This window comes from Oncorhynchus clarkii, chromosome 15, assembly GCF_045791955.1.
Source record: "Oncorhynchus clarkii lewisi isolate Uvic-CL-2024 chromosome 15, UVic_Ocla_1.0, whole genome shotgun sequence".
Taxonomy (NCBI): Eukaryota; Metazoa; Chordata; class Actinopteri; order Salmoniformes; family Salmonidae; genus Oncorhynchus; species Oncorhynchus clarkii.
In genome coordinates this window covers 3,793,847-3,806,241 of record NC_092161.1, presented here as the reverse complement: position 1 = coordinate 3,806,241, position 12,395 = coordinate 3,793,847, and positions in this window count along the sequence as shown.

The following is a 12,395-nucleotide window of genomic DNA, read 5'->3' as shown; positions in this document are numbered from 1 at the left end:
TTGTTGAGGATGGATCCTGTCAATGGGAGGCAGAGAGATGCCAGTTTGTTGTTGAGGATGGATTCTGTCAATAGGAGGCAGAGAGATGCCAGTGTGTTGTTGAGGATGGATACTGCAAATAGGAGGCAGAGAGATGCCAGTGTGTTGTTGAGGATGGATCCTGTCAATGGGAGGCAGAGAGATGCCAGTGTGTTGTTGAGGATGGATCCTGTCAATAGGAGGCAGAGAGATGCCAGTGTGTTGTTGAGGATGGATTTATGTCAATAGGAGGCAGAGAGATGCCAGTGTGTTGTTGAGGATGGATCCTGTCAATAGGAGGCAGAGAGATGCCAGTGTGTTGTTGAGGATGGATTCTGTCAATAGGAGGCAGAGAGATGCCAGTGTGTTGTTGAGGATGGATACTGTCAATAGGAGGCAGAGAGATGCCAGTGTGTTGTTGAGGATGGATCCTGTCAATAGGAGGCAGAGAGATGCCAGTGTGTTGTTGAGGATGGATCCTGTCAATAGGAGGCAGAGAGATGCCAGTGTGTTGTTGAGGATGGATCCTGTCAATGGGAGGCAGAGAGATGCCAGTGTGTTGTTGAGGATGGATTCTGTCAGTGTGTTGTTGAGGATGGATCCTGTCAATAGGAGGCAGAGAGATGCCAGTGTGTTGTTGAGGATGGATCCTGTCAATGGGAGGCAGAGAGATGCCAGTGTGTTGTTGAGGATGGATTCTGTCAATAGGAGGCAGAGAGATGCCAGTGTGTTGTTGAGGATGGATCCTGTCAATAGGAGGCAGAGAGATGCCAGTGTGTTGTTGAGGATGGATTCTGTCAATAGGAGGCAGAGAGATGCCAGTGTGTTGTTGAGGATGGATCCTGTCAATAGGAGGCAGAGAGATGCCAGTGTGTTGTTGAGGATGGATACTGTCAATAGGAGGCAGAGAGATGCCAGTGTGTTGTTGAGGATGGATCCTGTCAATAGGAGGCAGAGAGATGCCAGTGTGTTGTTGAGGATGGATTCTGTCAGTGTGTTGTTGAGGATGGATCCTGTCAATAGGAGGTAGAGAGATGCCAGTGTGTTGTTGAGGATGGATTCTGTCAATAGGAGGCAGAGAGATGCCATTGTGTTGTTGAGGATGGATTCTGTCAGTGTGTTGTTGAGGATGGATCCTGTCAATAGGAGGTAGAGAGATGCCAGTGTGTTGTTGAGGATGGATCCTGTCAATGGGAGGCAGAGAGATGCCAGTGTGTTGTTGAGGATGGATTCTGTCAATAGGAGGCAGAGAGATGCCAGTGTGTTGTTGAGGATGGATCCTGTCAATAGGAGGCAGAGAGATGCCAGTGTGTTGTTGAGGATGGATCCTGTCAATGGAAGGCAGAGAGATGCCAGTGTGTTGTTGAGGATGGATCCTGTCAATAGGAGGCAGAGAGATGCCAGTGTGTTGTTGAGGATGGATCCTGTCAATAGGAGGCAGAGAGATGCCAGTGTGTTGTTGAGGATGGATCCTGTCAATAGGAGGCAGAGAGATGCCAGTGTGTTGTTGAGGATGGATCCTGTCAATAGGAGGCAGAGAGATGCCAGTGTGTTGTTGAGGATGGATTCTGTCAATAGGAGGCAGAGAGATGCCAGTGTGTTGTTGAGGATGGATACTGTCAATAGGAGGCAGAGAGATGCCATTGTGTTGTTGAGGATGGATACTGTCAATAGGAGGCAGAGAGATGCCAGTGTGTTGTTGAGGATGGATTCTGTCAATAGGAGGCAGAGAGATGCCAGTGTGTTGTTGAGGATGGATCCTGTCAATAGGAGGCAGAGAGATGCCAGTGTGTTGTTGAGGATGGATCCTGTCAATAGGAGGCAGAGAGATGCCAGTGTGTTGTTGAGGATGGATTCTGTCAATAGGAGGTAGAGAGATGCCAGTGTGTTGTTGAGGATGGATACTGTCAATAGGAGGCAGAGAGATGCCAGTGTGTTGTTGAGGATGGATCCTGTCAATAGGAGGCAGAGAGATGCCAGTGTGTTGTTGAGGATGGATCCTGTCAATAGGAGGCAGAGAGATGCCAGTGTGTTGTTGAGGATGGATCCTGTCAATAGGAGGCAGAGAGATGCCAGTGTGTTGTTGAGGATGGATTCTGTCAGTGTGTTGTTGAGGATGGATCCTGTCAATAGGAGGTAGAGAGATGCCAGTGTGTTGTTGAGGATGGATCCTGTCAATGGGAGGCAGAGAGATGCCAGTGTGTTGTTGAGGATGGATTCTGTCAATAGGAGGCAGAGAGATGCCAGTGTGTTGTTGAGGATGGATACTGCAAATAGGAGGCAGAGAGATGCCAGTGTGTTGTTGAGGATGGATCCTGTCAATGGGAGGCAGAGAGATGCCAGTGTGTTGTTGAGGATGGATTTATGTCAATAGGAGGCAGAGAGATGCCAGTGTGTTGTTGAGGATGGATCCTGTCAATAGGAGGCAGAGAGATGCCAGTGTGTTATTCTGTCTTATTCATGTCATTAAGTTGTTGTCACAGTATGTAGTGCTGTGTGTGTGTGTGTGTGTGTGTGTGTGTGTGTGTGTGTGTGTGTGTGTGTGTGTGTGTGTGTGTGTGTGTGTGTGTGTGTGTGTGTGTGTGTGTGTGTGTGTGTGTGTGTGGGGTGGGGGCCACTGAAGGCCTTATATCCATCACAACAACGGTATTTCATTCACAGCTTCAATAAAGGACATCTGAAAGAGATTTCACTCCTGCTGATGTTAGCAACGTAATAACAGAAAGAGTCAGAACATTTACAGATTCCTGACATGAAAACACTCTTGATTATCTGACTGTAATGCTCTGAGGAGAAGTATATTCTCTAATTTTACTACCATGAAACAGAACAGCCTTGTCAATTACCCTGGGAGATATATTAACCATGAAACAGAACAGCCCTGTCAATTACCCTGGTAGATATATTAACCATGAAACAGAACAGCCCTGTCAATTACCCTGGGAGATATATTAACCATGAAACAGAACAGCCCTGTCAATTACCCTGGGAGATATATTAACCATGAAACAGAACAGCCCTGTCAATTACCCTGGTAGATATATTAACCATGAAGGAGAGTTTCCTGTGTTATGACAAGGCAGAAGTTTAGTGTGTATTCTCTGTATGTTGTATGCCCATCATGGCTAATATATTGTGCTTCACACCCTCACCACCTCCCTCTCCTCATCCCTCTCCTCCTCCCTTTCCTCCTCCCTCACCACCTCCCTCACCACCTCCCTCTCCTCCTCCCTCTCCACCTCCCTCTCCTTCTCCCTCACCACCTCCCTCACCACCTCCCTCTTCTCCTCCCTCTCCTCCTCCCTCACCAGCTCCATACCCATATCCCTCACCAACTCCCTCTCCACCTCCCTCTCCCTCTCCTCCTCCCTCTCCTCTAAAGGGTTAGTGGAAGGGTTAGCTAAAGGGGTTAGGGGAAGGGTTAAATAAAGGGTTTAGGGGAAGGGTTAGCTAAAGGTATTAGGGGAAGGGTTAGGGGAAGGGTTAACTAAAAGGGTTAAGGGAAGGGTTAGGGGAAGGGTTAGCTAAAGGGGTTAGGGGAAGGGTTAGCTAAAGGGGTTAGGGGAAAGGTTAGGGGAAGGATTAGGGGAAGGGTTAGCTAAAGGGGTTAGGGGAAGGGTTAACTAAAGGGTTAGGGGAAGGGTTAGCTAAAGGGGTTAGGGGAAGGGTTAGGGGAAGGGTTAGCTAAAGGGGTTAGGGGGAGGGTTAGCTAAAAGGGTTAGGGAAGGGTTAGCTAAAAGGGTTAGGGGAAGGGTTAGCTAAAGGGGTTATGGGAAGTGTTAGCTAAAATGGTTAGGGAAGGGTTAGTTATGGGAAGGGTTATCTAAAGGGGTTAGGGGAAGGGTTAGTTAGGGCAAAGGTAATCTAAAGGGGCTAGGGGAAGTATTAGCTAAAATGGTTAGGGGAAGGGTTAGCTAAGAGGGTTAGGGAATGGTTAGCTAAAAGGTTAGGGGAAGGGTTAACTAAAGGGTTAAGGGAAGGGTTAGCTAAAGGGGTTAGGGGAAGGGTTAGCTAAATGGGTTAGGGGAAGGGTTAGCTAAAGGGGTTAGGGGAAGGGTTAGCTAAAGGGGTTAGGGGAAGGGTTAGCTAAAGGGTTAAGGGGAGGGTTAGCTAAAGGAGTTAAGGGAAGGGTTAGGGAAGGGTTAGCTAAAGGGGTTAGTGGAAGGGTTAGCTAGAGGGTTAGGGGGAGGGTTAACTAAAAGGGTTAGGGAAGGGTTAGCTAAAGGGGTTAGTGGAAGGGTTAGGGAAGGGTTAGGGAAGGGTTAACTAAAAGGGTTAGGGAAGGGTTAACTAAAAGGGTTATGGGAAGGGTTAGCTAAAGGGGTTAGGGAAGGGTTAGGGGAAGGGTTAGGGAAGGGTTAGCTAAAAGGGTTAGGGGAAGGGTTAACTAAAAGGGTTAGGGAAGGGTTAGCTAAAGGGGTTAGAGAAGGGTTAGGGGAAGGGTTAGGGGAAGGGTTAGCTAAAAGGGTTAGGGGAAGGGTTAGTTAGGGGAAGGGTTATCTAAAGGGGTTAGGGGAAGTGTTAGTTAAGGGAAGGGTTAGCTAAAGGGGTTAGGGGAAGGGTTAGCTAAAAGGGTTAAGGGAAGGGTTAGGGAAGGGTTAGCTAAAGGGGTTAGGGGAAGGGTTAGGAGAAGGGTTAGGGAAAGGGGTTAGGGAAAGGGTTAGGGGAAGGGGAAGGGTTAGCTAATGGGGTTAGGGGAAGGGTTAACTAAAAGGGTTAGGGAAGGGTTAGCTAAATCAAATCAAATCAAATCAAATCAAATCAAATTTATTTATATAGCCCTTCGTACATCAGCTGATATCTCAAAGTGCTGTACAGAAACCCAACCTAAAACCCCAAACAGCAAGCAATGCAGGTGTAGAAGCACGGTGGCTAGGAAAAACTCCCTAGAAAGGCCAAAACCTAGGAAGAAACCTAGAGAGGAACCAGGCTATGTGGGGTGGCCAGTCCTCTTCTGGCTGTGCCGGGTGGAGATTATAACAGAACATGGCCAAGATGTTCAAATGTTCATAAATGACCAGCATGGTCAAATAATAATAAGGCAGAACACTTGAAACTGGAGCAGCAGCACAGTCAGGTGGACTGGGGACAGCAAGGAGTCATCATGTCAGGTATTCCTGGGGCATGGTCCTAGGGCTCAGGTCCTCCGAGAGAGAGAAAGAAAGAGAGAATTAGAGAGAGCATATGTGGGATGGCCAGTCCTCTTCTGGCTGTGCCGGGTGGAGATTATAACAGAACATGGCCAAGATGTTCAAATGTTCATAAATGACCAGCATGGTCGAATAATAATAAGGCAGAACAGTTGAAACTGGAGCAGCAGCACGGCCAGGTGGACTGGGGACAGCAAGGAGTCATCATGTCAGGTAGTCCTGGGGCATGGTCCTAGGGCTAAAGGGGTTAGGGGAAGAGTTAGTTAGGGGAAGGGTTAGCTAAAAGGGTTAGGGAAGGGTTAGCTAAAGGTTAGGGGAAGGGTTAACTAAAGGGTTAGGGAAGGGTTAACTAAAGGGTTAGGGGAAGGGTTAACTAAAGGGTTAGGGGAAGGGTTAACTGAAGGGTTAGGGGAAGGATTAACTAAAGGGTTAGGGGAAGGGTTAGCTAAAATGTTTAGGGGAAGGGTTAGCTAAGAGGGTTAGGGAAGGGGTAGCTAAAGGGTTAGAGGAAGGGTTAGCTAAAGGGTTAGGGGAAGGGTTAACTAAAGGGTTAGGGGAAGGGTTAGGGGAAGGGTTAGCTAAAAGGGTTAGGGGAAGGATTAGGGAAAGGGTTAGCTAAAGGGGTTAGGGGAAGGGTTAGCTAAAGGGTAAGGGAAGGGTTAGCTAAATGGGTTAGAGGAAGGGTTAGCTAAAGGGGTAAGGGAAGGGTTAGGGGAAGGGTTAGGGTTAGGGTTAGCAAAAAGGGTTAAGGGAAGGGTTAGGGGAAGGTTTAGGGGAAGGGGAAGGGTTAGTAGAAGGGTTAGATAAAAGCCTTAAGGGAAGGGTTAGCTAAAAGGGTTAAGGGAAGGGTTAGCTAAAGGGTTAAGGGGAGGGTTAGCTAAAGGGTTACGGGAAGGGTTAGCTAAAGGGTTAAGGGAAGGGTTAGCTAAAGGGTTAAGGGTTAGCTAAAGGGTTAAGGGAGGGGTTAGCTAAAGGGTTAAGGGAAGTGTTAGCTAAAGGGTTAAACCTTTTGTGACTCCCAAACCCGCATGCGGGAGCGTAATCATCGCCTGAAACTAACTAGCATAACGCAACGGACATAAATATCCCTAGAAAATATTCCTATTCATGAAAATCACAAATGAAATATATTGAGACACAGCTTAGCCTTTTGTTAATCACCCTGTCATCTCAGATTTTCAAAATATGCTTTACAGCCAACAAGCATTTGTGTAAGTTTATCGATAGCCTAGCATAGCATTATGCCTTGCTAGCAGCAGGCAACCTTGTCACGGAAATCAGAAAAGCAATCAAATTAAATGTTTAACTTTGATGAACTTCAGATGTTTTCACTCACGAGACTCCCAAGTAGATAGGTAAAGTTAATTTTTTCCCAAAATATAATTTTTGTAGGCTAAATATTTTCCCTCAATTAAATTGGAAAAATAGGATGATCGAGCAAGGGCTCTTCGATAATGCACGGTACTGTCTTTCCAAGCTAGTCGGAAGACTTCCAGTTTGGTGTGGCGCCATTTCCGTTCCAATTTTCTGGAAGCTTGCTTCAGAGTTTGGGTATTTTCTGTTTTCCAGGAAGCTAGTTTCTTCTGAGAAATGTTTTTAGTTTTACGGGTGCAACTGCATCTAGGGTATTGCGGAAGGTTCAATTGAGTTCCTCAGTTAGGTGGTTAACTGATTTTTGTCCTCTGACGTCCTTGGGTAGGCAGAGGGAGCCTGGAAGGGCATCAAGGAATCTTTGTGTTGTCTGTGAATTTATAGCACGACTTTTGATGCTCCTTGGTTGGGGTCTGAAAAGATTATTTGTTGCAATTGCAAACGTAATAAAATGGTGGTCCGATAGTCCAGGATTATGAGGAAAAACATTAAGATCCACAACATTTATTCCATGGGACAAAACTAGGTCCAGAGTATGACTGTGACAGTGAGTAGGTCTGGAGACATGTTGGACAAAACCCACTGAGTCGATGATGGCTCCGAAAGCCTTTTGGAGTGGGTCTGTGGACTTTTCCATGTGAATATTAAAGTCACCAAAAAACTCAGTGAGGAACGCTGTATATGGCCCAGGAAGCCTGTAAACGGTGGCTATAAAAAGTGATTGAGTTGAGCTGCATAGATTTCATGACTAGAAGCTCAAAAGATGAAAACTTGTTTTTTTCTTTGTAAATTGAAATTTGCTATCGTAAATGTTAGCAACACCTCGCCTTTGCGGGATGCACGGGGGATATGGTCACTAGTATAACCAGGAGGTGAGGCCTCATTTAAACACAGTAAATTCATCAGGCTTAAGCCATGTTTCAGTCAGGCCAATCACATCAAGATTATGATCAGTGATTAGTTCATTGACTATAATTGCCTTTGAAGTAAGGGATCTAACATTAAGTAGCCCTATTTTGAGATGTGAGGTATCACGATCTCTTTCAATAATGACAGGAATGGAGGAGGTCTTTATCCTAGTGAGATTGCTAAGGCGAACACCGACATGTTTAGTTTTGCACAACCCAGGTCGAGGCACAGACACGGTCTCAATGGGGATAGCTGAGCTGACTACACTGACTGTGCTAGTGGCAGACTCCACTAAGCTGGCAGGCTGGCTAACAGCCTGCTGCCTGGCATGCACCCTATTTTATTGTGGAGCTAGAGGCGTTAGAGCCCTGTCTATGTTGGTAGATAAGATGAGAGCACCCCTCCAGCTAGGATGGAGTCCGTCACTCCTCAGCAGGCCAGGCTTGGTCCTGTTTGTGGGTCCCAGAAAGAGGGCCAACTATCTACTAATTCTATCTTTTGGGAGGGGCAGAAAACAGTTTTCAACCAGCGATTGAGCTGTGAGATTCTGCTGTAGAGCTCATCACTCACCCTAACTGGGCGGGGGCCAAAGACAATTACTCGATGCCGACACATCTTTCTAGCTGATTTACACGCTGAAGCTATGTTGCACTTGGTGATCTCTGACTGTTTCATCCTAACATCGTTGGTACCGACGTGAATAACAATATCTCTATACTCTCTACACTCGGCAGTTTTAGCTTTAGCCAGCACCATCTTCAGATTATCCTTAACGTCGGTAGCCCTGCCCCCTGGTAAACAGTGTATGATCGCTGGATGATTCGTTTTAAGTCTAATACTGCGGGTAATGGAGTCGCCAATGACTAGGGTTTTCAATTTGTCAGAGCTAATGGTGGGAAGCTTCGGCGTCTCAGACCCCGTAACGGGAGGAGTAGAGAACAGAGAAGACTCGGCCTCTGACTCCGACCCGTTGCTTAATGGGGAAAACCGGTTGAAAGTTTCTGTCGGCTGAATGAGCGACACCGGTTGAGCATTCCTACAGTATTTCCTTCCAGAAACCGTGAGAAAGTTGTCCGGCTGCGGGGACTGTGCCAGGGGATTTATACTACTATCTGTACTTACTGGTGGCACAGACGCTGTTTCATCCTTTCCTACACTGAAATTGCAATCGCCTAACGATTGCGTCTGAAGCTGGGCTTGCAGCACAGCTATCCTGGCCGTAAGGCGATCGTTCTCCTGTATATTATGAGTACAGTGACTGCAATTAGAAGGCATCATGTTAATGTTACTACTTAGCTTCGGCTGTTGGAGGTCCTGACGAACCACGTCCAGATAAAGCGTCCGGAGTGAAAAAGTTGAATGAAAAAAAGTTGAGTGAGGGAAAAACCAAAAATAGAAACGGTAATTAAAAAGTAAAAACCGTAAAGTTGTCAGGTAGCAAAGTAAGGTTGGCACCAAAACGCACAAAACGCACTGCAACACGTAAACAAGTATGCAAGTTGTGACCGGAAATGGCGACATTAGTCACTCTGACTACTGAGGAGTAGTTAGGGAAGGGTTAGGGAAAGGGTTAGGGGAAGGGTTAGGGGAAGGGTTAGCGGAAGGATTAGCTAAAAGGGTCATGGGAAGGGTTAGGGAAGGGTTAAGGTTAGGGGACATTTTAGCTCAAATGCGAAGTGGTTGCAAAGTTTCTAACTAGCTAAAATTCTAAAATTGTCCGTGATGAGATTTGAATTCGCAAAATTTGAGATGCTAGACGATCGCACGATACCCATCCACACTGACCAACCTCTCTCCCTCATTACACGCCCAGCCATCCACCCAGACCAACCACTCTCCCTCATTACACGCCCAGCCATCCACCCTGACCAACCAATCTCCCTCATTACACGCCCAGCCATCCACCCTGACCAACCACTCTCCCTCATTACACACCCAGCCTGACCAACCACTCTCCCTCACTACACGCCCAGCCATCCACCCTGACCAACCACGCTCCCTCATTACACGCCCAGCGATCCACTCTGACAACCACTCGCCCTCATTACACGCCCAGCCATCCACCCTGACCAACCACTCGCCCTCACTACATGCCCAGCCATCCACCCTGACCAACCACCCTGACCAACCACTCTCCCTCATTACACACCCACCCATCCACCTTGACTAACCTCTCTCCCTCACTACATGCCCACCCTGACCAACCACTCTCCCTCATTACAAGCCCAGCCATCCACCTTGACCATCCACCCTGACCAACCACTCTCCCTCATTACAAGCCCAGCCATCCACCCTGACCATCCACGCTGACCAACCACTCTCCCTCATTACACGCCCAGCCATCCACCCCGACCATCCACCCTGACCAACCACTCCCCCTCATTACACGCCCAGCCTGACCAACCACTCTCCCTCATTACACACCCAGCCATCCACCCTGACCATCCACACTGACCAACCACTCTCCCTCATTATACACCCAGCCATCCACCCCGACCATCCACCCTGACCAACCACTCTCCCTCATTACACGCCCAGCCTGACCAACCACTCTCCCTCATTACACACCCAGCCATCCACCCTGACCATCCACGCTGACCAACCACTCTCCCTCATTATACACCCAGCCATCCACCCTGACCAACCACTCTCCCTCATTACACACCCAGCCATCCACCCTGACCAACCACTCTCCCTCACTACACGCCCAGCCATCCACCCTGACTAACCACTCTCCCTCACTACACACCCAGCCATCCACCCTGACCAACCACCCTACTTTTGTTTTTTCTTGACTTATGTAACCATACAAAATGTAACTTAGTACTAAACTGAGTGTGCCCGGATGTACTTCTACTATGTTACTTCTGGTCTATGAGACCAGGCTGAGTTCTCTCTATATCCCCAAAATGCTTCATCCTGGAAACTAAACAGCAGCCAGCTCAGTTTCCACCTCATTACACACCCAGCCATCTGGATGCACTTCTACTATGTTACGTCTGGTCTATGAGACCAGGCTGAGTTCTCTCTATATCCCCATAATGCTTCATCCTGGAAACAAAACAGCAGCCAGTTCTCTCTGTGTCTAGGGAGAAAATGTGTGTGCAAGTTTCTCGTTCGTCCGTTAGCTACCTCCCTCCCTCCTAAACGTTCTCCTTCTTCTCCTCCCTCCTCTATCCTCTACCTTTTCATCCTCCTTCCCCTCCCTCCCTCCCCCCCCTTCTCTATCTCCTCCTCCTATCTCAAACTGTACAAACACTGGCATCTCAAACTGTACAAACACTGGCATCTCAAACTGTACAAACACTGGCATCTCGAACTGTACAAACACTGGCATCTCAAACTGTACAAACACTGGCATCTCAAACTGTACAAACACTGGCATCTCAAACTGTACAAACACTGGCATCTCAAACTGTACAAACACTGGAATCTCAAACTGTCAAACACTGGCATCTCAAACTGTACAAACACTGGCATCTCAAACTGTACAAACACTGGCATCTCAAACTGTACAAACACTGGCATCTCAAACTCTACAAACACTGGCATCTCAAACTCTACAAACACTGGCATCTCAAACTCTACAAACACTGGCATCTCAAACTGTACAAACACTGGCATCTCAAACTGTACAAACACTGGCATCTCAAACTGTACAAACACTGGCATCTCAAACTGTACAAACACTGGCATCTCAAACTCTACAAACACTGGCATCTCAAACTGTACAAACACTGGCATCTCAAACTCTACAAACACTGGCATCTCAAACTCTACAAACACTGGCATCTCAAACTCTACAAACACTGGCATCTCAAACTCTACAAACACTGGCATCTCAAACTCTACAAACACTGGCATCTCAAACTCTACAAACACTGGCATCTCAAACTGTACAAACACTGGCATCTCAAACTCTACAAACACTGGCATCTCAAACTCTAAAAACACTGGCATCTCAAACTCTACAAACACTGGCATCTCAAACTGTACAAACACTGGCATCTCAAACTGTACAAACACTGGCATCTCAAACTGTACAAACACTGGCATCTCAAACTCTACAAACACTGGCATCTCAAACTCTACAAACACTGGCATCTCAAACTCTACAAACACTGGCATCTCAAACTGTACAAACACTGGCATCTCAAACTCTACAAACACTGGCATCTCGAACTGTACAAACACTCGCAACTCAAACTCTACAAACACTGGCATCTCAAACTGTACATACACTGGCATCTCAAACTGTACAAACACTGGCATCTCAAACTGTACAAACACTGTTATCTCAAACTCTACAAACACTGGCATCTCAAACTCTACAAACACTGGCATCTCAAACTGTACAAACACTGGCATCTCAAACTGTACAAACACTGGCATCTCAAACTGTACAAACACTGGCATCTCAAACTCAACAAACACTGGCATCTCAAACTGTAAAACACTGGCATCTCAAACTGTACAAACACTGGCATCTCAAACTGTACAAACACTGGCATCTCAAACTGTAAAACACTGGCATATCAAACTGTACAAACACTGGCATCTCAAACTCTACAAACACTGGCATCTCAAACTGTACAAACACTGGCATCTCAAACTCTACAAACACTGGCATCTCAAACTGTACAAACACTGGCATCTCCAACTCTACAAACACTGGCATCTCAAACTGTACAAACACTGGCATCTCAAACTGTACAAACACTGTTATCTCAAACTCTACAAACACTGGCATCTCAAACTCTACAAACACTGGCATCTCAAACTGTACAAACACTGGCATCTCAAACTGTACAAACACTGGCATCTCAAAATGTACAAACACTGGCATCTCAAACTCAACAAACACTGGCATCTCAAACTGTAAAACACTGGCATCTCAAACTGTACAAACACTGGCATCTCAAACTGTACAAACACTGGCATCTCAAA